Source organism: Corapipo altera, unplaced genomic scaffold (genome assembly GCF_003945725.1).
Source record: "Corapipo altera isolate COAL_440 unplaced genomic scaffold, ASM394572v1 69, whole genome shotgun sequence".
NCBI lineage: Eukaryota > Metazoa > Chordata > Aves > Passeriformes > Pipridae > Corapipo > Corapipo altera.
In genome coordinates, this window is record NW_020884908.1 from 581981 (window position 1) to 606162 (window position 24182).

The 24182-nt window shown below is 39.0% G+C and overlaps 1 protein-coding gene across 16 annotated transcripts in view; it reads left to right on the forward strand.

Moving 5' to 3' along the window:
- Positions 1-24182, forward strand: part of INPP4B (inositol polyphosphate-4-phosphatase type II B) — a 374654-nt gene that overhangs the window by 339234 nt on the left and 11238 nt on the right. The window lies entirely within an intron of this gene.

Here is a 24182-nt window from a genome sequence, read left to right on the forward strand (position 1 = left end):
GTATTGTCAAATTAGGTGTTTAACATTGGGATTAATACTGTAGGTTTACATGCATAGGGTCCTTTTGTCTTTTGGCAAAGATAGATATTTTAAAGAAAAAGGGTAATTTTACAAAGAGTAAATGAGCAGAGGACTGAAATGGCTCAGATGTAGAGTTGGTTCACAAGGTGCTGGTGCAGTGTGATGTATTAAACTCAGGTATATTGTTTTATATGTATCCTTACCTTGCATAAATCCTTCAGTCTCTGCAGTAATTCAGTGAGTGAATGACTTGTGTGCAGTCTTTCATAACTACATGTTTTATCTATTCTGAGTTTTCTATGTTAAATTTCATTTGTGTTGGCATTTCAAATACTTTTTTTGGGTTTTTTTTCTGTTATGTCTCCAATAAATAAAGAAATATATTTAGCTACAGAAAATTACCAGATACAGGAAAACTAATTATATAAAATTGTTATTATGTTAGAATAACATTGAGTAGTGGATTGGAGAAGTTTTGCAGACCTATACATGATTTAAAAAAACCCTAACTTCTTAGTACAAAAGTCTAGCAGGTTTTTGTAGATTAAAATGTAAGCAACTTTGAGTGGTTTTATATTGTGTAACTGATTTGAAAGTTGAGGAAATTAACACGTTAGTTATATTTGCAGGTAACAGTAATTTGGAGTCACAAAAGAATGGTGAAAATCCAAAAAAATCTGGAGAATGCTTAAAAATATACTAGGAGATGGGTGTATGAGGCTGAAGCACCACTACAAAACTGTCAAGTCTATGGTTTTACTGTAGTTTTAAACAGAGAAAAGCTTCATCCTGCTCTTACCCTATAAATGAATTTGAAACAGCCTGACACTAAAGTAGATGAAAGGTGTGTTGGATGAAAGGTAATAATTTTGACTCGGGTGGTACAGTTGTCTGAGTATTAAAGCAAAGGCCTTGCAAGTAGTGGCAGTAGCATACAAAAAATAACCTGCACTGTCAGGATAATAAATAAATAAATATATTTTTTAATGAAGCTAATTTCCATCAGTATAACACTGTTCATAAAACTGGAAGTTAAAAAAAGAAAAAGAGCAGCTACCTTTTTTTTTTTTTTTTCCTCATAAACTGGTGAATGAAAACCCAAAAATTTAGAACAGAAGAGTAAAGTGTCAAATGGGGACACAGTACCTAACTCCATGATGCTCCCACTGAGAGTTGGTCAGGGAGTTTAAGAACTGGCTTTGGGGTGCCTTTTTTTTTTTTTCTATCTTTGGTGCTACAGTCATTCAGCAGGGACTGCTTCTTCCCCCCCACTGCCCCTCAGTTGCTGGAGGTGCTTCTGGAGCAGTGGTGGAAGGGACACTGGCATTTCTCCCTGGAGCAGTGCAGGACCCTCCAGCTGGGCACTGCTCTCATCAGCAGGTGGAGAAAGGTGATTTACAGAGAAAGGCAATTTGGGAGAGCAAGCTGGGAAGAGCAGACAGGCAGAAGAGAGGAGGAAAAAAAAAAAAAGCCATAATTTCCACAGCAAGAGATATAATGGCATTTCAGCTAAATCTCCTGTATTTTTCCTGAGGGAAACTTGGCAGCTATGTTTTTGAGGTCATTGTGACACTTGGACTTTTATAGTTTCTTTTTATTTGATTATTGTTGTAGCTTCTTATCTGAAAGATTATGCTTTGCATTTCTAAAATCTTCATTAACTACTTGTAGAAGCTTTTAGAATGATTTTCACATCTGAAAGAACCTATTTTGTTTCAAGAGCACACAGAGAAAAACTGTTTGCCATTTAGTTTACAATTTTAGCAGTTTTCCCCCAATAAATCTTCTCTAGATCACTTTGTTGAACTTTATCAATCAAATCCCTTTATGCCGATGGTTACAAATTGCTTTTAAGCCTTTCAAAAGAACAAATAGACAAGAAAAATTCAATTTTAACATCAAGAATCCTAACAGACTGGATTGATTTTTGAAAGGCTTCTTTCAAGAGTTAACAGTAGGAGATAGAGAGTACTGTGAAACTAAGTGAGTTGTAAAAATAAATGGTGATTCAAAAGCAGCCTTTATTGGAAATGCCATCATTTTGAGATATGAAAATTATAAAGGTGCCTGGGTAGCTGTAAAGCTTTTTCTTTTCCTGCCAGTGCTGACACAGCTTTGCTGACTGTTGTAAAAGGGAAACATGTATTTACAGGTTCGTGCTTTCTTGCCACCAGAAGTTTGGAGATCTGGGTTTCTGTGTGCTGCTGCTTTTCGACTTCTTTGATGCCCCCAGAATTTTGAGTAAACCAGAACAATTTCAGATGTTTCAGTGTATTTGCTTCAGTGTACACTGCACAACCCACTTCTGGAAAATACTTCTAGTTTTTTAATGACTTAGTTTGTAAATGGAACTGTTGTCTTGTAGTGATAAACTATAAAATGTTTATTGCTTCTTTAAAAAAAAGCTGTACAAAAATCCTTCTATTAGTTCTTTCTTTAGCTTATGAAAAATGTGGTGAAACAATGACAGCAAGCTTTATCATTTACAGTATGTAATAGATGGTTTTGTCTTCTGGTTGTAACTCTAACCACTATGATGCAGCAATTGGTGTGTACCTGAAGCAGCTATTCTATAAATAATTCCACATATTATAATTGCCTTGATATAGGTAAGTGACTTCCATTGATCTTAGTGACATAGATAGTACAGAATGAGAAAAATCAATATATTATCCCCTCTGTATCAAGTGCTTGCCATTCACTTCATATTAAAATAATCTTTATAATGTTGCTACCTGTTTCAATTAGCTTTTTGCAAGCATCAGTATTCTTATTTTTCTGTTCACCAATATGTGAATATTTCGTATCATTCAACGTTAACTCTATTCCAAGAGACAGTAGAGAGATAAAACTGATTTACCCAAGTTCACTGCAGTATCTGTCACGTGATTCTACTTTTCATGTTTAGAGCTGGCCACTGCCTAGAGGAGGATGGACCCTGGTGGGCAGCACATAGTGAAGCAGTTCTGTAAAATGAATTTCATAGTTTTTTCCTTTTGTAAAATTTATTTCTTTTCTGAACCTTTCTAGTTTTAATGGTTTAATGTTTCAATGACAGGGTCCCTTTTGGAGACCATGGGGCAGTGAGCAACCTCAGAACCTCAGGTCTTTGAGCATGTTTCCAGTAAAGCCTCAAAAGTAGAAACAAGCAAATGAAATGATGAACCCACTGACTATGGTGAATCCTCCACGCTTTGAGCCTTAGCATCATTCTTAGCAGGGCACAATATCTGTCAGATATTTCTGACATTGAACACAAAATTTGACTCAATGTGCGGCACAATGTTTTCACTTGAAACTTCAGCTAAGGATATTTAGGGTTATTTTAGATAAATTGCCTATCAAAAATCTGATTGAAACACAAGTACGAAGAATGCATGGTCTGGGCAACAATAATTGATGACCCAATTATGAAGAAAATATCTCCTTTTTAAAGAGCTGTTTGAGGACAGTTTTTCTTAAAGGTGTGTGGGTTGAATAGGAGGAATAGCTCTTTAGTCAGGGACTTTCAGATGTTTTGGGTGCAAGCCATCGGTCCAGGCTGAGATGGACCTCAGCTCTGGAGGAGCCTGTACCAAACACCAGCATTGTCATTGCTACACGGACTAGGAAGCAGGAGCAAAGGGAAAGGATAAAAGACAGGGGTCCACATGCAAATCTCTCCATGCCTTTCTTACATCTCCCAGCTTTCATCCTCCCCATGTGAGCTTGTGGCAATAGATGCAGCATGTGAGGGGTCACACAGAAGAGGAAGCACAAGTTCTCCTCTAACCGTTGCATTTTTCCGGCTCATCTGACCTTCTCCACCTTTTCTTTCTAAGAGTGTTAGTGCAGTGTAAAAAAAAACTTTAAAAAGGAGAACCTAACTTCCAATACAGATTTTTGCATCCTTCTATTACTCTTTAGAAACTTAACATCTATATTTTTAGATGATTTGCATTAACTGATATATTGACAGAGGCCTGAGCTTTAAGTAACGGTACGGTCCAATTTCGGTGTATTGAACCACCATGAGTTTTATTTTCTAAAACTAAATTACTACCTTTTTTTAATAGCAACAGAGTGCAGAGGAAAACAAAACTAGGACAGAGATGGTCACAAGACGTGATTGAGAATCAATACCATTGACACCTTACTGGGGCCCTACAGAATAAAGTTCTGTTTCTGACTATCCTGCTGGAAGGAGGAGGAAAATTGTAGACAGCCACTGTGGGCAGAGTATCAAACAGTAGGTTGAAACTGCTGCGTTAAATCTAAGGTTTTCTTGTATAACTTCTCAATTTCACAGAACTGAATGTTACAATGTGTCTTTAAGGCAAATCTCTGGGTTTTAAAACTTAAACCAAACCAAGAAAAAAAATAAAAGAAGGGAAACCCATGCACCCTTTATTTACTCTGTATCAGGTTCGGGAAGGTCATTGGTGAGGTTCAGGCTTCTACATGGGCAAGTTAAGTAAGTAAAATTGGCAGTTGTTTTGTAATATAGTCCCACACATTTTGTCTGTTTCACTGGGGTCAGATGTTTGAGTTCGTGTTTTGAAAGGGAATGTTCCCTAGCTGACTACAGGAGTTTCATTCTCCTGTACCTCGTTTTCCAACTTCTTCCCACGTACTGTTTTCGGACTTCTTTCTGATCCAACACCCCAGTCAGAGTCCTGAGAACTCTCTCATGTGAACTTTCTCTTCTTCCTCTTTTTCACTAATCTTGAATATTTCCCTCTGGGTGCTCCTTCCTCCTTTGTGGCACGAGTGGCTGCCTTTGTCTTTCTTCTCATCTTCAGAGTCTGGGCACTGGTCTCGGGCACAACACAGAGGGAACCACAGAGCCCATCCCCTGCCTCATGGCTTTTACTTCATATTATAGCAGTCCTTGTCTGCCAGGGAAAGGAACAGCAAGGAAAAGTGATGTCTAGCCCCTTGGCCTTGCACACATTGAGCATATATCAAATCCCCAGAGCGTGTACCTGCTGAATTTTAACAAGACTTTGTTAGGAAGAGGTGATTTGAGAGTCTAGCAGGAGCAGGCTCTTACGGTAGTTACATCTCTCATATTTTTATTACCTTGGTGCAGAGTATCAAATCCTGCTCTTCAGCATGAAGGTACTAGTAATCATCTGAAAAAAAAAAAAAAGAAAATGAAAAAGCTGTATTTTTTTCTTCTTTAAATGACATTGCAAGTTTGAATTTTCCCATTCAAAATGAACTAACAGTTGAAAGCACAATCTTAATGGAAAGCACTGTGTAGCCTTAATTATAGTTGCCTTTCCCTTGAAACTTGTAATAATATCCTTGGACTAATCCCTTGGGGGGAATGGGTGTTCAAGGTAAAACAGTAAAAACCTTTGCTCCTCTTGCAGGGAATATTTAGAGATGTGACTCATTCTATGTTCACATAGCAGACACTAAATGAGAATTTTGAAGTAAGTGCTTAGTTTTCCTGTCAGTCCATGGGGGGGGAAGGTAGCACTCTGTATTGTGTCTAAATTTTTACTCCAGTGTTAGGTGGGTGAGTCCCTGAAATGCACCTGTTTTCTCCTTCACTGACTTCTTAGGAAAGGTGGGTTCTTCAAGAATGTGCCAGGAAATTTTAAATACCAAGTAGGAAAATATACTAATATACCAGTCACAGTATAGAATATTTTATTGTATTTAAAAAAAAAAAAGTTCTTTTTCCATTGAAAAAGAAAACATTAGACCATGTTTGGGTTTTAGCTTTGTCACAAAAAACAAGCCTGGATTCCCTGTAATCTTTGTGCTGAAGAGAATCCGTGACCTTTTATTTGAGGATGTATGTGACACAGTTCTCCAAAGGAGAACTGGATTTAATGGAATTCCAATCAAAAACTTTCCCTACTCTGAGTTCTTCTGTTCTCTTTTGTACTTTTTATTTCTCAGTGAGATATTGACAGGGTAAACAATCTGTTAACTAGCCCATATTAGTATTTGCCATATCTTGGTCCAAATGAGAGTATAGGAATTGAGCTATGACTTTCCTCTCTGTGAATGATTTAATTGTTCAGTATAGACAGTGAGACAGGTGTATAATTAATTACCAGTGCCTGTTATGATCACTTAGTTTTCAAAACCTGCTGAACAAAAAGCCTTTATCCAATAAATTTGCTTTCCCATTTAGTACAGCAGTGTTTGGATCCTTAATAGTGCAGAAGTGAATTTAAACACTGCATGTTGATTAATTAGGAAAAAAAAAAAAAGAAAAAAGGAAAATGCTTAGGCTCCTAAAAACCTCTTTAATGTAAAGTGTTTCTGTCACTTTTGCAATACATAGACTTATAGGACCATAGTTCTCCGGGATTTCACCTGCCATAGTTAACACAAATCTAGCTTGCAAGCAATCAGATTACCCAAAAATATTGTCCGGGGCTCACTTTTGAGATTCTTCTGTTTGTCCATGAAAAACATCACTAATTGCCTCATTCATTTGGTGGTGCTTTATTGCTTATTTAGAACTTCCATGAAAGACTAGGCCTTTCCAGGAATCAGAAATGAGATGTATTATAATCACCAGAGCGAGTTTCTCCCTATTATATTTCACTTCTACTAAGATTTTCTGAAAGAGTGTGAGGGAATTATTGTTACAGCTGAATTACTGTGGCTTTGACCACGTACAGCTAAATTCCTCAGGCTGAACAACACTGCCAAGTCTAAAATTTAGATAAGAAAGAAGAAGGAAATGAGACTAAGCGAGTAGTAATAGCATACAATAGCTCATTAAAATTATCCCATGTGCTATCTCTTAAAGAATTATGGCCTCTCAAACAATATTCTTCTCAGAATAATATAACATGGGCAGGGAGAGCTCATGACTTCCTGCAGTCCCATCAGTCACTGTTGAGAAGTTGGAGGGGCACAGAAAGGAGTAGCAACCACGCTGCTGTTCCAGAAAGGTGGTTTTGTTGTAGAAGATTCTGCATTTCTTTGGGAGAAAGGTGATGGTCAGGCTCTGGTTAGCTTATGTAGAAAGCAGGCAACAGACACTTCTAGTTTTATTCTTGCTCTCAGTTTAGGCTCCCTTAATCCCTTCATAAACTTTCTTTTTTTAGGAATGCTCCCTGCTCACATGATCATCTTTTCTCATCCAGCATCCCTGTTTCAGTTTGCATCCCTTGGGATTCTGCACAGGCTCAATGCCAGCTGCCACCTCCAGGGGCCAGCCTGGCACTGGCAGCAGGGCACTAATCCTCTGGCCATCCTGACATGTAGGGCCGCCAGAATAGCCTGCACAGAGCCCAGAGCACTTTTCTGAGGCAGGATGGGCATGGCTTGTGGAGAGCCCGCTGATCGTCGAGGGCGTGGGCTTCCATCTGGGTAGGTAAGGCGTGGATTGGCACATGGCTGTGTGGGCCAAATGCCTGTGCCTTGTGAGGGGCAGGATTGGGTTGAAGAGCCTCTCTTCTGTAGGAGTACATGAGCTTTACTCTCTGTTGTCATCCTCTCGGGACAGTTCTTGGTTTGTCTTGTCTTCCCCTTGGGACAGCTCTTCGTCACTGTCACCTTCCCCTTGGGACAGGTCTTGGACTCTGTAGACTCCCCCTTGGGACCACTCAGTTGATGTCATTTTTCCTCTCTTCCTCTTGCCTGGCCAAGGCCTCCTCCTCAGTCTCTGGTGCTGGCAGGACTTAACCACTCCCACTGCCCTCGTCCACTGCCCACTGAGGGCATCAGCTTCCAGCTGGGCCAAGGGCTGGGTGGGCATCAGGGGCTGTGTGGGGCAGCTGCCTGGCTCTCTGCCCCTGCTGCTACCACCTGCTTACTGAAGGCAGGAGAAGCTGCTGATGTTGACACCTCTTGTGCCTCAGAAGCTAGAGCTGCACAATGCTCCTCTTCCTCAGGAGCTCTGGCCAGGGCAGCAGCTGCTGGCTTGGAGTCCACGGCACTCACTGGGACAGGAGAGACTCAGATGAGATGCTTCTCCTGCCACCCCTGTGCCCATGCTGCTGGGATAGTTGGGCCCCTCCTGGGGAGTAGCATGAGGGTCCCAGTTGGGTCCAAGGGGATGTCCCAGGTGTTGTAGCTGACGACATCTTCCCCTTGGGACAGCTTTTGGTCTCTCTTGTCTTGTCCTTGGGATAGCTATTTATCATTGTCATCTTCTCCTTGGGACAGCTCTTTGTCATTGCTGTCTTCCCCTTGGGACAACTCCTTGTCACTTTTATCTTCCCCTTGGGACAGCTCTTTGTCATTGTTGCCTTCCCCTTGGAACAGCTGTTGGTCATTGTCTTCCCCTTGGAACAGCTCTTGGTCTCTCCTGTATTCTTACCAGGACATGTCTTTGTCACTTTAGTCTTCCCCGTGGGAGAGCTCTTTGTCATTGTCATCTTCCCATTGGGACATACCTTTGTCATTGTTGTCTTCCCTTGCTGACAGCTGTTTATCACTGTCATCTTCCCGTTGGGACAAATCTTGGTCTCTCCTGTATTCACCTTAGAACAATTCTTTTTCCTTGTTGTCTTCCTTTTTGTCCAGCTCTTGGTCTGTCTTGTCTTCCTCTTGGGACAGCTCCTTGTCATTGACGTCTTCCCCTTGGCACAGCTCTGGGTGTCTGTCATCTTCCCACTCTTTCTCCTCCTCAGCCAAGGGCCCACAACTGTTCAAAAAATTTGCTTCCAGCAACTCTAGCACCTTCTGATGACTCAGAATTTCCTTCAAATCCTGGAGAATTGGGCCAGCTTTTGTGATCAGGGGTGGCCTGTGCCCTGCTCCCCATGGGTACCCCAAGCAATCAGGACAAGCAGAAGGTGGGCACTGCTGCCCAAGGCGATGGCCATTGTCCTGCCCCTGGCAGAAGCAACCGAGGGTGCCACTGGCAGAGGAGGCTTCTTGCAGCTGGTACTGGCATCTTGTGCATGCCAGGATGCCACTGCCTGGCTTGCCCTGGTATGGGGCAGTGACACCCTGTGCATTGGGCTGTTCATCTGCAAGGGAAACCGAGGGGAGAGGCTGCCTGGCTGTGGCCCTTTCTTCCTCCTGCACCTGCACCCTCTGCCTGTCAGCAGCTGTTGGGGTTGGCAAGGTCTCCTCCAGTCTCCCTGATCTCCCTACATATGTCTGATGGCCCCCAGTGTCCTGCAGGCTCTCTGGACAGGCAAGCTGTGGCAACCTGTCCCCATGGAGGGATGAGGCCAGGCCCTGGCTGCCCTGTGGCACCACCTGAGGTCCACTTGTGGAAAAGAGGAAGCATGGGATGGAGGCAGCTGCTTTGGCACAGCAGCAAGCCCAGCCCCTTGTGAGGCCCCTAATGGGCACCCATGTCTAGTCACCTGAATTGCTTTGTATATAAGACGTGAGACAGTCTTGCATTCCATCTCCTTATTCTCTTCTCTTGTGTGTTACGTGTTCGTAAGGCCATGTGGAACATTCTGTTATAAAATTCTGCTTTCAAATAGTTATGGTCCTGTTGAACTTCAACCACTGGATCTTAAATTTTCTAGCTTGTGTTTTTTTAGGGAAAGAATCTGCAAACAGGGCAAAATCATGTTGGAGACCAAAATAGAAAGAGAAACTTACTTTTTCTCGCGAATTTTACAACCATCCTTTGAGAAACTGTCGATTGTGTATGGGGTTTTTTTCCTCCTTTGGTCTGCTGCTCTGTTTCCTCTTTCTAGTGAGCATTTCCCTGTGTGTTACTCTCCTGCAGTATCACCTTGGCGTATGGTATTTTGAAGAACTCTTTCGACAGTAGCTCTTTTGAGCTCAGTTGAGGGAGTTACTTTTAATAGTTGTTACTTTCTGTGGCAGCTCTGATTTGGTGGAGTGACGTTGGAGTGTCCTTAATATTATAGCAGCCACTGGCAAACTGTCACTGGCATAAATGGCAGCAACAAGTTGTTTCTCAGTGTGTCCTGGCAGTACAAGTCCTAGTAGTTGTTTGCAGTGAATGACCAAAAGACTTTCCACTTGGATTGTTATGTGTTTATTATGTATTTCCTACTTCCACGATGTTATCTGTAGTTGGCTGGAACTACACCCAGTAACACAGCCAGCAGTATTATATTATCCTGTTCTCTGGATCATTCAGAGATAAATTTGGGAGATAATTTTGGGAACTTGCATTCTTAATAGCCTAAACCTCTACTATAGTCTGTGTGAATAGGAACCATGTGTTTATAAGGAAGTTAGTGCAAAGGAAAGGCTGGAGTCCTCCCAAAATGCACAGCCAAATCACTCCACAGTTGACTCCTACTGTTAAAAAAGTTGAAGTAGTTCCTGCAACCCTGGGACCTAGTGGTGCCATAGTTGTACTGTGATTCTCAACATACCCCTAATGCCAAAATCACTGGGCCCTGGTTTGGCTGTGCCTCTGCAGTGCTGTTCTTGTGCCCTGCTGTGGACTTACTTCGCTGCCATCTTACCTTCTCTCCCCAGCACGGATTTTGCCACATGAGTATTGTCTCCCAGCAGTGGGAAAAGCATCTAGCTTTTCTCCCCTGTTGGAAATGCTCCTAATGCCCCAGGAAGGTGCCAGAGCAAGCTTCTACCTCTACAGGGTCCTGTGATCCCAGGGAAGACTTAGTTAAGGTTAAAGTCCCTTAGACCGGGAAGGTCAGGGGGTGGGAAGGGAGTGACTGTTCCCTTTATCTTCTGTCATGGGGTGATCTACTTCAGGTATATGACCCAGCCTCCTAACTGGGTTACCAGTTAATGAGGCAGAAGATACCTCTGCATGTGGTACTCAGAGGCCTCACTTATGCTTGTGTGAAAGGTTTGTGTAATATTAGGGGTATGGTTGTTTTGGGTTTTGTCTTTTTAAGCACTTATTTGTAGCTTCTTTTTATTCCTTAAAGGAGAAAATAACACTTTTGAGGGATAATTTAATAACTCTGAAAACATTCCGAGCATCTGTTTTTTTAATATAAACTCTATATAGACAGGACTTAAGCTGATATACTGATGATACTAATAGAGTTAGCTCACTGAAGGAATATGAGGTCAGGTTTGTTTCTCTTTTTAGGGTGGTTAAAAGTTCTCTGTATCTTTTCATGGCTTATAAACTTGCTTGAGGAATGATTGTCTGAGGCCAAACTGAAGGTTCTCCACAGTGTGGCATTTATAAGAAATCTTCTCTTTCTACCCCTCCTATATACAAACATCACATGTAAGCAGCTTGATTTTCATGCTACAGCCTCCCCCTTTGACTGTGTCTCCTGCAGCTTGACTATGCATTTCCTTACTCTGGTGAGAACATTGTAGTGTTTGAGGTTTCTTATTTAGCTGAACTCAGCCCAAAGAGGGAATACACAGGTGCATGTCCCTTCTACTCACACCAAGAATTAACATGTAACCTTTGGTTCTAGAGGAAGACAGGCTAAAAGGGCATCAGTTAATTATTATCAGCAGTACATCAATGAGATACACCTTGGTTTAAAAAAATAAATGTATACTCCTCAGCCACAGACTCACTCCAGTCAGTGTTGTCAGATATGAGGAACTTGTTTAGATTAATCTTTAATAATTTCAATTTTTTAGTAATCTGACCATACAGTCACGTATTTGTAAGAAAGACCTTGCTGTTGGATCATCTGGTTAATAGTTTGTGTCTTGGCTGAACTGACAAGTCTGATGAAAATGTATCATTCCTGTCAAAGTAATGTTGATTTTTATATTCATTTTGCAAAAAACATTCTTCGATGCTCCAAAGTTGGTGATTTTTTTTTTATTTAAATCCTTTTATAACCCATTCATAACTGTTGACAGCAGAGCATCTACAGAATACAAAGTAATCAGCACAGAAAAGTTTGCAACTTCCACCAAATTGCCTTGTGGTGGTGAGATAAGCAGAAGATGGGAGAGTTCACAGTAGGTTGTTGTGGAATGTTTTTCGTAATACATTTCAGCCAGAAAATAAAAATCAACACTTACACTGGTTTGTTTGGGGTTTTTTGTTTGTTTGGGTTTTTAGCTCACTTAGTTTAATCAAGACTGGCATGATCTTTGTTAGAATAAAGGGCTAATAAAATGGCTGTTACATTGAATGCCTCAGGAAAGCAAATAAAATGTATTAAATTGGCACTGTAGCAAAGACATTATTGGCTGGTTTTGAAATTATCAAAGTAGCATCAGGCAAAGGCAAGCAGTTACAGTAATATCCATTCTCAAAGGTGCATGAATTGATTCTGAAATTCCACTAGAGTCTGCTTTCATTATATTGCTTATAACTGGTTAGAATATTTATAAATGAGTTTTTAAAAAGTCTTTGACACATTCAGGGTTTGCTGTTTCAGCTTTTGTTGTCACCAGTGTGCACTGAGAATAAGTGCTGTCCTGCTCATATGTTGCTACTAGTTTATGTTGTTAGATATTTTTAAGATGTCTTCTCTGTTATTTAAGATCTTATAATGAAAAAATGTAACATAGGTTTGTTTCCTGAAGAAAATTTGGTAATTTCTAATACCTTGTAATTTCTTATTTGTGTTGTATTCTTCCCTTTCTCATCTCAACTGCTAACAAGCATATGTGCTAAATGCCTTTCATTTAATAATCACTAGTTAAATAATTAGAAATAGGTCAGGAGCTGAGATATGAGTAGATGTGCAAATACTTTTTAATGTCAAATGTTCTTGACTCAAAAAGACAATTGACAAGGAAAAGGTGAGATAAAGAAATGCACTCATATCTTTTTTCACTTTTAAATGGGAGAAAGATGGTATAGAGATGCCAGGTCACTTAAAACAACACAATCCTCTCCTTTGTTGGAAATTTAATGTGGATCTACTTTTTCTTTAAAAGAGTCTCTTCTCATAGGCTACTTTGCTTTAAATAAAAGTCCTATTGCTGTGCTTGAGTGTGCAACAGCAATGCTTGTTAATAATGTTTATTGGCTTACTGACAGTCCCTATTCTGCACATTAATAATTCACCTTTCCCACTCCTTTTTGCTAGTTGGGTTCATGCTGACATACCACAGGCAGCGACACTGGCTGCACAGTTCAAGCCTCTTTCCCTCTTGGACACTCCTGAACTGGTGAATAAACTGCCTGAGTGTTTATGGATAGTCTTCCCTCAGCGATATACTGAATAAAGTCCTCTCTTGCTTCCTTGCTGTGTTGTTGCCTAGGGGAGAAAGTTGCTCCCTATGTCATCTTTTTCTTTTAAAAGTCTGCTGCTACAATGGTCTTATCAGCAAATTTGCAGATGATCACTTTATATATAGTTTGACATTTCTGTTACACAGATAACATCGTTTGCCATGTGAAGATGCTATTTGAATTTATTCTTAAAGTGAACTAGTACATGTTGGGCCACTGTGATGCCATTTATTTTCCATTTTGTGCAATGGAAGTGGCTCAAGATGTGCTGCCAAGTAGAGGGGTTTTCTTTTTGCTACTGTAGGATTGTTTTTTTGCCCTGTTTACTTGCCTTGCTGCATTCTGTAAACACTGTCTTGTCTTCTTGTCACAACTCTCATCCTTTTGCTCCTTCTCAGAGGGAAAATTACATTGTTTCATAGAATCACAGAATGGTTTGGGTTGGAAAGGACCTTAAAGGTCATGTAGTTTCAATCACCTGCCATGGGCAGGGACACCTTCCACTAGACCAGTTGATCAAAGCCCCGTCCAACCTGGCCTTGAACACTTCAGGGATGGGACTTCCAGAAGTCCATGAAGCCCTTAGTGTGGATACAGCTTTATAGTTCATGCTGACTTTGCTCTACAGAAGTATTAGAATATTCTTTTGTGGCTGTGGTTATATTCTATCTGACTAATTTACCTAAATTTAATCTAGTAGATTAAAAGTCAATAAAATACTTTTCTGGAATCATCTTTTGGTGGTGCCTTGAGAAGGCAGCATTTCATACGTTGAAGTTTTGCCTCCCAGGTATGTTGGTGTGTGTGGCAGTGCACGATATGCACATACAAATATAATTACAATCAAATTAAATGTAGGAATGTAGGAATTGCTCTGTTTGTTTGTCACATTGCTCTTTACTTATGTGGCCTAATGAAGTGAATTATTTTAAATGGCTTACAAACTTTAGAAATATTTTTCCAAGACAGGAAGCTATTTTTATTTCCATATCACTGTGGTTTCTAATTGTTTTGCATGCTTTGATTGGCAATTAAAATGTAGTTAAAAGACTTGAGATCTTCATGTTCTGGGTTGCCCTGTTGGTTTACTATCTTCAGGTGAAGATACTTGTTTATAGACGAAGATTTTTATGAGATAGAAGTGCTAGGAAAATGTGGTCACTTCATATAATGTGAGAGAACTATTTTTGATTTTCAGTGAAACTTGAGTGCACTAACATTTTTTAAAACAGACACTGTTTCTCATTTTCAGAAGAAAGGTATTCACTGGTAAGAGGGTGCTGAGCACTGTAGTCTAGAAAAGTATTTGTAGTCTTAAGTGATTTTTTTTAAATTATTTTGTGACAGGTGTATCTCAAATTTTATGTTTTCTATCCTAAAGGCAATCATTCTTCCTGCTGTCACAAAGAATCTCCTCCCGTGCAGCACAATAGGGACAACAAAACTCATTTCAGTCTCAATTTAAGTTTAATTCCAAGTTGAAACTTGCAATGAGGCGATAATGAAGTTGAACACACAGTTCAGATTATTTCCTGCATGCTTATACAAATGTTCAGACACAGTACAAGTATTTTCCATACATGATTCTGCTGAGACTGTTTGTCTCTTGAGCAGATGAAAAACTGAAATTTTCTGCTCTGCTTGTTGTTATAGTTGGTATAGCAAGACCATTTGGAGTTCAGCTCTTAGGTTTGAATCAGACCTACCTAAATACATACCCAGAAGAAGAAAAGATGATCATTGTGACTATAACAGTGAGATAATTTTAGGAAATAATGAGTTGATAAAGCAAAGAGACTGATCCTCTGAAACAAAGAATGATCAAAGAAATTAAAACCGTTCTGAAAGCAAAACTCAAACGTGTTTTAGAATCCCAGCTGTGCAGTGCAGTGAGTACTGTGCTGATAACATCCACTATCTCCCTCAAATTCTTTGAATTTGGACATGTATGTCTTTTCTAAAATGCTGGCTTGTGCTCCACAAGTGTTTAATACACTCATGGACCAACAGGCTTTACCTGAAATAAATAATAAATAAAAGAGAAATAGCTCTAGCAAAGAACTACACCAGCAAACAGTGACTGGAAATTTGCCATCAGAAATCTCTGGTGAGCCCTATCCCATCCTCTGCTCCAGGCAGTCACAGCAGCTGTATGACAAGCACAGAATGGAATGCAGATCTTTATGATGCTGTGATCAGTCCTTCCTTCGCCACTGACAGTCCACACCAAGAGTTAAATTGAAAAGCACCCTCTCCCAGTGCATTCAACTTTTCTAGGTGCAGCTGAGGTATCAAAACTTCCCAACTGTGGCTTTCTGTAGTGTGGATTTCACCCATCTCTGTGGTAACGTGCAACCGGATGGGATAATGAGCCCATGCTGAGGTAGCAGAAGTCAAAAGGCCTTTTTTCAGACAGGATCAATACCTGATATTACTGTGGGCTGCTTTATGCAAATGCTACAGCTTCGTTATTACTGCACTACAAAATGCATTAGGCATTCTATTTCCATTGTAAATGAAGCAATGTATTACCTCAATAGCTACTTTTGAAGCTCTCTGTAACCTAAAACAGAGATGTTAAAATTATTGGAACTAAATGAACCCCCTCTGAATTGTAATCCTGGAATAGAGTAGGAGTTTTTTAAATTATTATTCATTATTATTTAATAATTAATTTTTTTATTATAAGGTTTATTAAATTAAATACATATTACAATGGAGAGAAAACAGTCAAGTGGTCTTATATGGCAAAAATAAAAACTTGAAACTTGCTATCCATACTCCACTGGGTATGGACTGCCAAAAGAGAAGTAAAAGATATTTAATCTTGTTGCAAAGCTTAATGTTCTGTACCACACTGTAATGTAGCCCAAACCAGACAATTGCTTGCTCATAAATCTCTTTTTTTTGTTATTATTTTATTCACATTATAGAGAAAAATCAAGACTGGCCTTCAAAAATACTCTGTTGTCAAGTGAGCTTGAAATTTTATGTTGTTAGCCATCATGTTCAACCATATTTATGGTGATGGAGAGAAAATCTGAGGCTTGTGTGGTTTATTTTTTAAGCAATGCAGTGGCAGTGCAAGTACAGGCTGGAGATCATAAAGCTCTGTGAAGATGGGGGAAAAAAACCATTGGGCAATTAGCCATTAGAGAATTTTTTTCCGAAACCTGTTGAATTCAGTGGAACACTTATACTCTTATAATCAAGCTGTTTCTATCATAAAACTTTACATACCTATTGAATGAATGCCGAATTAAGGATTCATGTTCCCAGTACTCTCCTGGGGGGGATGGTAAGCTGCCTGATTTAGAGGCTCTGAATCATCCTGTGGATGTTCTGTAGATGTGTGGGAAGCCTGGGCTGCTAAATTTGGCACCCAGTGACTTGCTGCTCTGGATTAGGAAGTATAAGATGTGTTTCCTTTTGAAGGAGTTGGATCAGATCTTGGAAGTGTATTCTGTAGATAACCTAGTAAACAGCTGAAGGTAAAATGAAGGGAGAAGGGCAAAACTTAGCACAAGGAAGATTTTGCTGGCATCAGCACACTACCTGTTCTGCTTTTAAACATAAACTTGTCACTAGACGCTAATTGATTTTTTTATCATAAGGTCAAGGAAGCCAGAAGTTATTAAAACAAAGAAATGTATAGGAAGTTACCTTTTAACTTCCACTGTTAAATTACTGTTTAAACTTCAGCTGCTACAATATATGGGCTGCTTGCTTTGTCTGCTTAGTTGGTATGATGCCATAACTACTGCATGCTTTGAAATAAAGGGTAAAAGTCTACTTTTGTTACTTTCCTTTTTTATATAGAGAGCAGTAGCAATTGAGCAATGTAATTATAGTGCCCTTGCCCTAAATTTCTGTTTATTTTTGTTTATAAACTTTTTAATTTGATAACTCTTCTGGACAAAAGTACTTCAGCTTACATAATTTTGACAACACTGAATCCTCAAATATTTAGCCATTTTAAGTACATAGATATGTAGAAGTTGTTTTTTCAAAACCTGTTTCAGTAAATGTTGCTCTAATTTTTCCACCACTGTGAGTTGATGTATTTATTTTTGAAAAAGAACTTATTTATAGTCAGTAATCCTTAGTAACAATATGCAGCTAATTCTTTGAGTGAATGGGATGAAGCTTTCTAAATAAAGTATGTCCTCTTTAGGGAAGCAAATGATTGGTAGATAACTCTTTCCTTGTCCTCAGGCTGTTTGTTACTCCTCCAGTTGTTAATTATTCTGTACTTAAGAAAACCATTATTTATCCCCTGAAATTTCAATTATCTCTGAGCAATTCCAGTTCAGGATGGATTATCATATTTTACATTTTATACAGTGTTTCTGCACGTGTTTCATTACTGTGTACCATACCTGGGAAAATGTCATTTATTATTTCATGCACCAAAACATATTGTTTGCATTGATGTACACACTTGTCTGACAAGTGCAGTTGCTGGTCTGCACTCACATGCCTTCAGTTTTGTTTGAGTCTCACATCTGCCGTCATTAAGGATTCACACGAGGAGCAAAAGAAAACAAATTTAGTTCAGGGCATTTTTGCTACTTGTTTGCTTTAATCACACTGTAAAAGATTAGGAAGGGTATTATTAACCATGTGGTACATAAACAGTCCCAAGCCAACACTGCCATGTGTATATCAATGAGATAACAAGAGACACCTGTAGCTTGGCAGTGATAATTTTTTTAAATTGCTTTTACTGTTTAATTGCAGCTCTCGTGTTTTCTTGATTTTATTTAAGCTGGCAGCAGCAGAGCATTAATAGCGTATTATAGAGTCTATTTTTAACAAACACAGAATTAAATGCTAATAAAAAGAGACAAGCATGATTCCAGAATGCTTCCCATGTATAGACTAGGCTCCAATGAGATGATGTGAAGTTGATTTAGTTTTTAATAAAGGTTAATTGAGAGTAAAGCTGTGAGAATGGTTGAGATCTTTTAAAAAAAGAACATTGAATACCTGTCCATATTTATTTGTGTTCCTGGAAGAGGATAATTTAAGCAGTTAAAAAGTCTTGGTCTCTGCTGTGCTCTTACTGCGCTGTGCAATAAATGTATTCTAAAGAGGGAAATTGTTTAGTTACTAGAAGCCTGTAAGTGCTGTCCAACAGCCACAGAAATGCAGTATTAACTAAAAAACAAGGAGAACAGCAGCCTGCTCAGAGATTTTTGTATGGTGACTGTGCTTTTTCATAGTCCATTGGCCATGAGCAAGTCCTAGAGAGGACTGTGAGTGCTGACATTTCTCACCCACCTGGAAAGGCAGTATCATTCCCAGGTTAATGTGGGATGAGTGTGGTTATAACATAATTGAAGGATATTGCCATTTATTAGAAGTTAAAAAGGAAGCAGAATTCCTTACAGCCTGACATTCTAACAGGAATTTGGGAAGGATGAAATGTTTCTAATTAACAACCTGTGTGCACTGTAGATTTTCATATGAGCCTCTAGCTCAAACACCTGAGGCATGTGAACAAGTGTTCCTGTTTTTCCTAGTGAAAACATGAGCAGAAACATGAGTGATACCAGGATATAACATGAGTCAGACTTGACTGTGTTGAGAACTGCAATTCTTATAAAGAGAGTGTAAAATTGGAGGTGCTGAAATTGCCTGCAGCACAATCTCATTCAATGTTGTGTTCTAAGAACACTGAAGTTATTTCAAAAGACAGGGGGGTTCTGCAAAATTGGAGCAATGTTTATCTAAAATGGAAGCACCATGAGATGATGAAACAATGAAATGTTTCTTAAACTGTTTTCCTTCCAGCATGGAAGATAACTAGTGTACATAACAGACTAGAAAAATGCACTGTAGATAGAGATAACTCTGCACCATCTCAGTGAGGGAAGATTTATACACTTGCTACCTTCTGTGTCTCATCCTGGGGAGGGAGGGAGGGAAGGAAGGAAATACTCCAATATTGCTACTGGCTTGCTGCTTCTTCAGGTTTTCCACAAAATCATGGAAGTTTCCAATTTTGTTTGGAAAAATGTTTTGTACTTTTCATAGTAAAACACCCTCTTTTCCCAATTACAGGCATTCTTAAAATAGCATGCCTTCTGCTTGCAAGTGATTGCTATTACCACCATTAGTGGAAAGCCCCATTGCTGTACTGCTTTGCAGTTGCATCAATAGCTTGCTAAACATATTCTTGGGAACATTTATACTTAGAATATCTGTGTCCCAGTGACTCCAAAGTTTAGGGAATTGGTGGACTTCTGTAGATATTCCCAAGGCATTGTAGCGGTAACTCTGGTGAGAACATTTCCTCACCACGGATTGTGTATTAGAGACAACACAGTCTACAGTACAGAGGAAAATGATTTTAAAAAAAAATAGTATGTGTCTGATTGTTCAATCCAGATCAGGAAGTAAATTGGCACTTGGCTCATCGTTAAGTGATACTGACAGTGTAGTGAACTCCTCTCCTGTTCGGGGAGTCCTGACTATAGTTCATAGAGCCTTTTCTGAGAGCTGCACCTTTGATCTTTGGCAAACTTTGAATTACTGTGGCTGCACTGAGCAAAAACATGTCCTTCAGTTCTTTCTAACAGTAAGAAAGATGTGACATTATTATAGAGAGAAAGATATTTGCACCTGTGCTATAATTTATTTACTCCTTGCTGCTGGCAAAGACTTAATGATGCAGGAGGTAAACAGATGGCTTATTGAATCTTTAGTCTTTAGTGGTCTCAAATCTTCCAAAAGTCATTTTTTCCTGATATTAGGGGCAAAACAGTATGGGATTTCATCTCTTCACTCTCCCCATCAGTGCAGTCCTCTTTTTGCTTAAAAATTGACAGTCTGTGCTAATATTCTCTCTCTGAGATGATGAACTTACTAAGAAATCTGCTGTAGCATTCAACTAAAAAATTTCCTTACAAATGTGAGTAGCCACAACAAACAAAGAGAAGAAGCTTGTATTCAAATATATTGTTTATAAGATTTCAGCTTCAGTCCTCCTTGGTACTTGGAAAAGAAGAGTGCTTCCTCCTGAGAACAGGCTCCAAAAACTTTGGTGATCTTCTAAATAGATTCTAGAACAAAGCAAGTAAAGGCAAAACAGTCACATCCATTCTGCTAATTTCCCATAGAAAGGGTTTGTTCCTCAAAGTCTCTACATACTACCCACAGAAAGGACAACAAATGCATTCAAGGCACTTCATAAGAATTTTAACCAGCCTTGTCATTTGCTCTGAAGGTAGGATGGAAAACGTGGTGTGTTTGGGATTCAAAAGGGATTTTGCTTGCATTTTATAAAGTTCTCATATAATCAGTTTGCTGAAGAGAAGGTGGTTTCTTGATTGTACTGTTGGGATGCAATCTCCAGGTTACTACAGTCTGCATCCCAATCAGTGCATTTTTGGATAGGTTGTTTTGGTTAGCTGCCTACCTAACCTAAGTAGGGCTGCATTTTTTGTTCCTGGTACCAGCTAAAATCAGATTTAGCTGTATTTTTTTTCATGATTGGGGAATCTATATGTGCACTAATTCCCCTTGTATAAATATACCCACGTACTCCATGTGGTACCGGTGCTCAAAGAACAGCTGGGATTGGAACAGATCAGATCTCAAGCTGTTAATGTGTTTTTAAAAAACTGTATCAGTGTGTTTGTTGAAACTAAGTAATGAACTGGCATTATTTAAATGAAATGGAATAGTAGTTTTCAGGTCTTGCCTGTGGTTTATGACTCACACATTGCTTAATCCCATGAAGAGATTATGTGTATTGGTGTCATTAATCAGAAGCAGTCACATTCCTCCTTTTGTATATCTCAAACTGAAGCTGCAGGTTAAAACCAATGAGTTACAGCATTCCAATTCATATTTACTGCTTCTCAACACCTTCCTCACTTAAAATGACCCAAATTACAAATTCACCATAGATTAAGCGATCCTTTGTTTACACCAACGGTTCCCTGACCCTAATTTCATCATCCTACCCACAGATTTGAACATCTAAAGATTAATGTCAGATTTTAAGCATCATTCTTCATGCATGACTGTTTACTTGTACAGCAAGCCCTTTCTGCCTCTTAAATCAGCTTTACCACTTGTCCTCACCATAGGGAAAAAGACTAAAAAAAAAATCTTTGCCAAAAGAAAAGGAATGATTCATGAAGATTTTTTTTTTTCATGGTCAACAGAGTGTATTTAAACCTGATTAGACATATGAAAGAGAATTTATCATGGGTTTCTGTTTCACTGTGCTGTGTGAGCTAAATGTATAATCATCCTTAGTAAAAGTTCCTTGCTATGACAGAAACAGATTGGAAATCAATGTGACTCACTAACCAATTATACTATACCATAACCTTATGGAAGGGAAATGTCATGGATATTCAGAATTTACCTGAAGGTAAAACCTGTGGTTTCTAGTTTGGTTGTTTTCCTACACAGAGACATAGATCACATTTGCTTTAATGTTGGTTGCATACTGGGCAAGCCTTGCAGGAAAGTTTGTCAGGAAAGATTTTGCAGTTTTGTCCTGAGAATTTCCCATATATATGTAATCCTAATACTTTATAGAAGAGTGTCTAGGAAGATTATTAGAACCGTATTTTTCGATAGAAAGAGAAACCTTTGTAGAATTGATGTGTAATACTGTACAGCACTATTGGTAAATAGCAAAATGAAACAGCAAATCCTTTGCTTGAAGTATAATAGAGGTGAAAATCGTGTTTCGAAAACCGCTCAGCTCTCTTGATAGGTAAAGAATCTCTCCTGCAGACCCATCACTTCTCAGTTCTGAAGCTAATCTCTCACACAGTCAGGAGAATAACTTTGCAGGACTTGAAGCCTCTGCCCACACTTGTAAATTAAAAACCACTGGGGATAGATTCTAGAACATCATCTTAGGGATTTTATACAGTGAAATTATTAAATATTTCCTGGCCTGATTTTGGCAGATTTTAGTGCACTCTCAGGTGATTCCAGGACAATCTGGGAGTTGGCAGGACCAAGGGACTGTTCCCAGGTGATGGCATCTGGTTGTCCATTTTGGCAGATAAGGGGATATGGGCACATAAAGTCAACTTGATTTTGCTGTTCAGCTGCAGCAATGGGGAGATGCTGAGGGTGCATTTAAACTGCTAATGTAGGTGTCTTAAACACACCGGTGATGAAAATGGATTCTGATTCTAACTGGATCTTATCTATATCTATATATATATATGAAATGGTTTCACTATATGAATTTCGTCAATGTTACTTTTTACCACGTAGTTACTCTTAATGTTGGGGGGGGGAAAACATTCTTGCAGCCATCCTGTATCAGTCACAAAGGAAAATATTAATTCTTCTGTGATCTGCAGAGATTTCTGAAGTGCTGGGATTAGCACTGGTAGAGATATATCTTGTCAAATGTGTTTTGATGTTATGCATATGTTTTATGCATAGTAGATATAAACCTTGAAACTGCCCTTTCATGTATTCATCAGAACTAATTGTATGTTACAAAACATACAATATGTCTAAACATAGGCAAACAGTAGGGGGTTTGCTCTGTGGTAGACCAACAACTTTGGGACAGAATGAGCCAAACTGGAAATTTTTCTGGTTTTTTGTTGTTGTTTTTTTTTATTTATTTATTTTCAGATCGATCCAAAATGCCATCTGAACAAATTAAAAATGTTTAACCTAGAGTTTAGTATTTCAGCATTTTTTCTTTGACTTTCTCTAATGTAGGACAATAATGAAACAGGAATTGCTTTCATAAACAAGAAGTCAAAATAGATTTCTCTTTGACCTTCCATCTTCTTGGTCTGAAACTATCAGGTACAATCTGATGTCCTGCACTATTTTTTTCAGAAAATTTATTGTATGCCAAACAATAATCGAGCACTAGCTATGTTCTCTAATTTTGTTAAATAATAAAATACCTAACTTGGGAACTATTTTTGTTATTTTTAACTGTAATCATGTGAACAAACAAATGGTGCTCTAATGTTTTGTCGTTGCTTACTAGTAAAGAATAGGTAAGCATGTGTTTTTGTGGCTTTTTTTTCTTAAGTATGGATATTTTCCTAATTTATCTCAGAATTAATTTGATGTCTTACTCTTAATCTAGAGAAGACATACAATAAATTATGAGTACCTGGTTCTATCTGGAAGACTTCACAACTTTCAGGAAAGAGCAGGATTTCAGGGAGATGTGTCCATAGGCCAACGCTGGAGTGATTTGTGCTGTTCTGTTGCCCGCAGGTGCAGGGTGTGCCTCTCTTTCACTTTCCCTGGGAAATCCCATAACAGCTAAGATGATAAAATAGGCTGGAAATTTGCACTTTCATGGTTATTTTGTCTTCAAGGAGAACACATAAGTAAGTAGCAGAGGGAAAGAGCAACTGTGTAAATAGAATTTTGACTTGAGCATTCCTTCCAAAGAAACCCTGTCTGTTAATGTGATCAACGTAAGACAATAGGGTTTTCCTGAATGTGGTTGTGTGGCTGTAAGAGCAAGTGTCTCCTTACCTCTTATGAAATCCTACTGCAAGATAGTGTATTTATTAATCTGTTACTTCTTACTGAACCATTGTGGCCTGTCCATAGCAGTGCTTAAAATCTGTACCCTGTCCACGGCTGAGCCTCCAGTAACCCTGCTGTTTCTGGCCACCTCTTCAAAATGGACAGACTGAGAACCCGTAATAGTGGTGTAGTTGTGAGCTTAAAAAGCTGAGTTACTGTATATTAGCTGTTTTTCAAAATCTAGGTGTCATACCACCGTGACTACATCATGATTCTGCTCCTTGGTCAAAGTCAGTGGTCAAACCTCATGTTATATGAGGTACTTTCCTTATTATTTCCTAAATAATCCACCAGGAAAGTAATGTGTTCTAACCAAACAAGGGAGACAAGCAAGGAGTAGGGAAATACAGGATGCCAAGCACAAACTAAAAGCATAAGGAAAAAATTTGCGGTACAAAAGGTAAAACAGGAAGAGGGGGCTTAGTATGACAACTGGATAAACAGATTACATTGTTTGGTTTGTTGGTATGTTTAAACAGGAGCTGTCTCCAAGTCACTGAATTCCTCAGTGTTCTTAGATCTGAGACTGCTCACCAGTTTCAGCAATACTGGTTGTTTTTTTTGA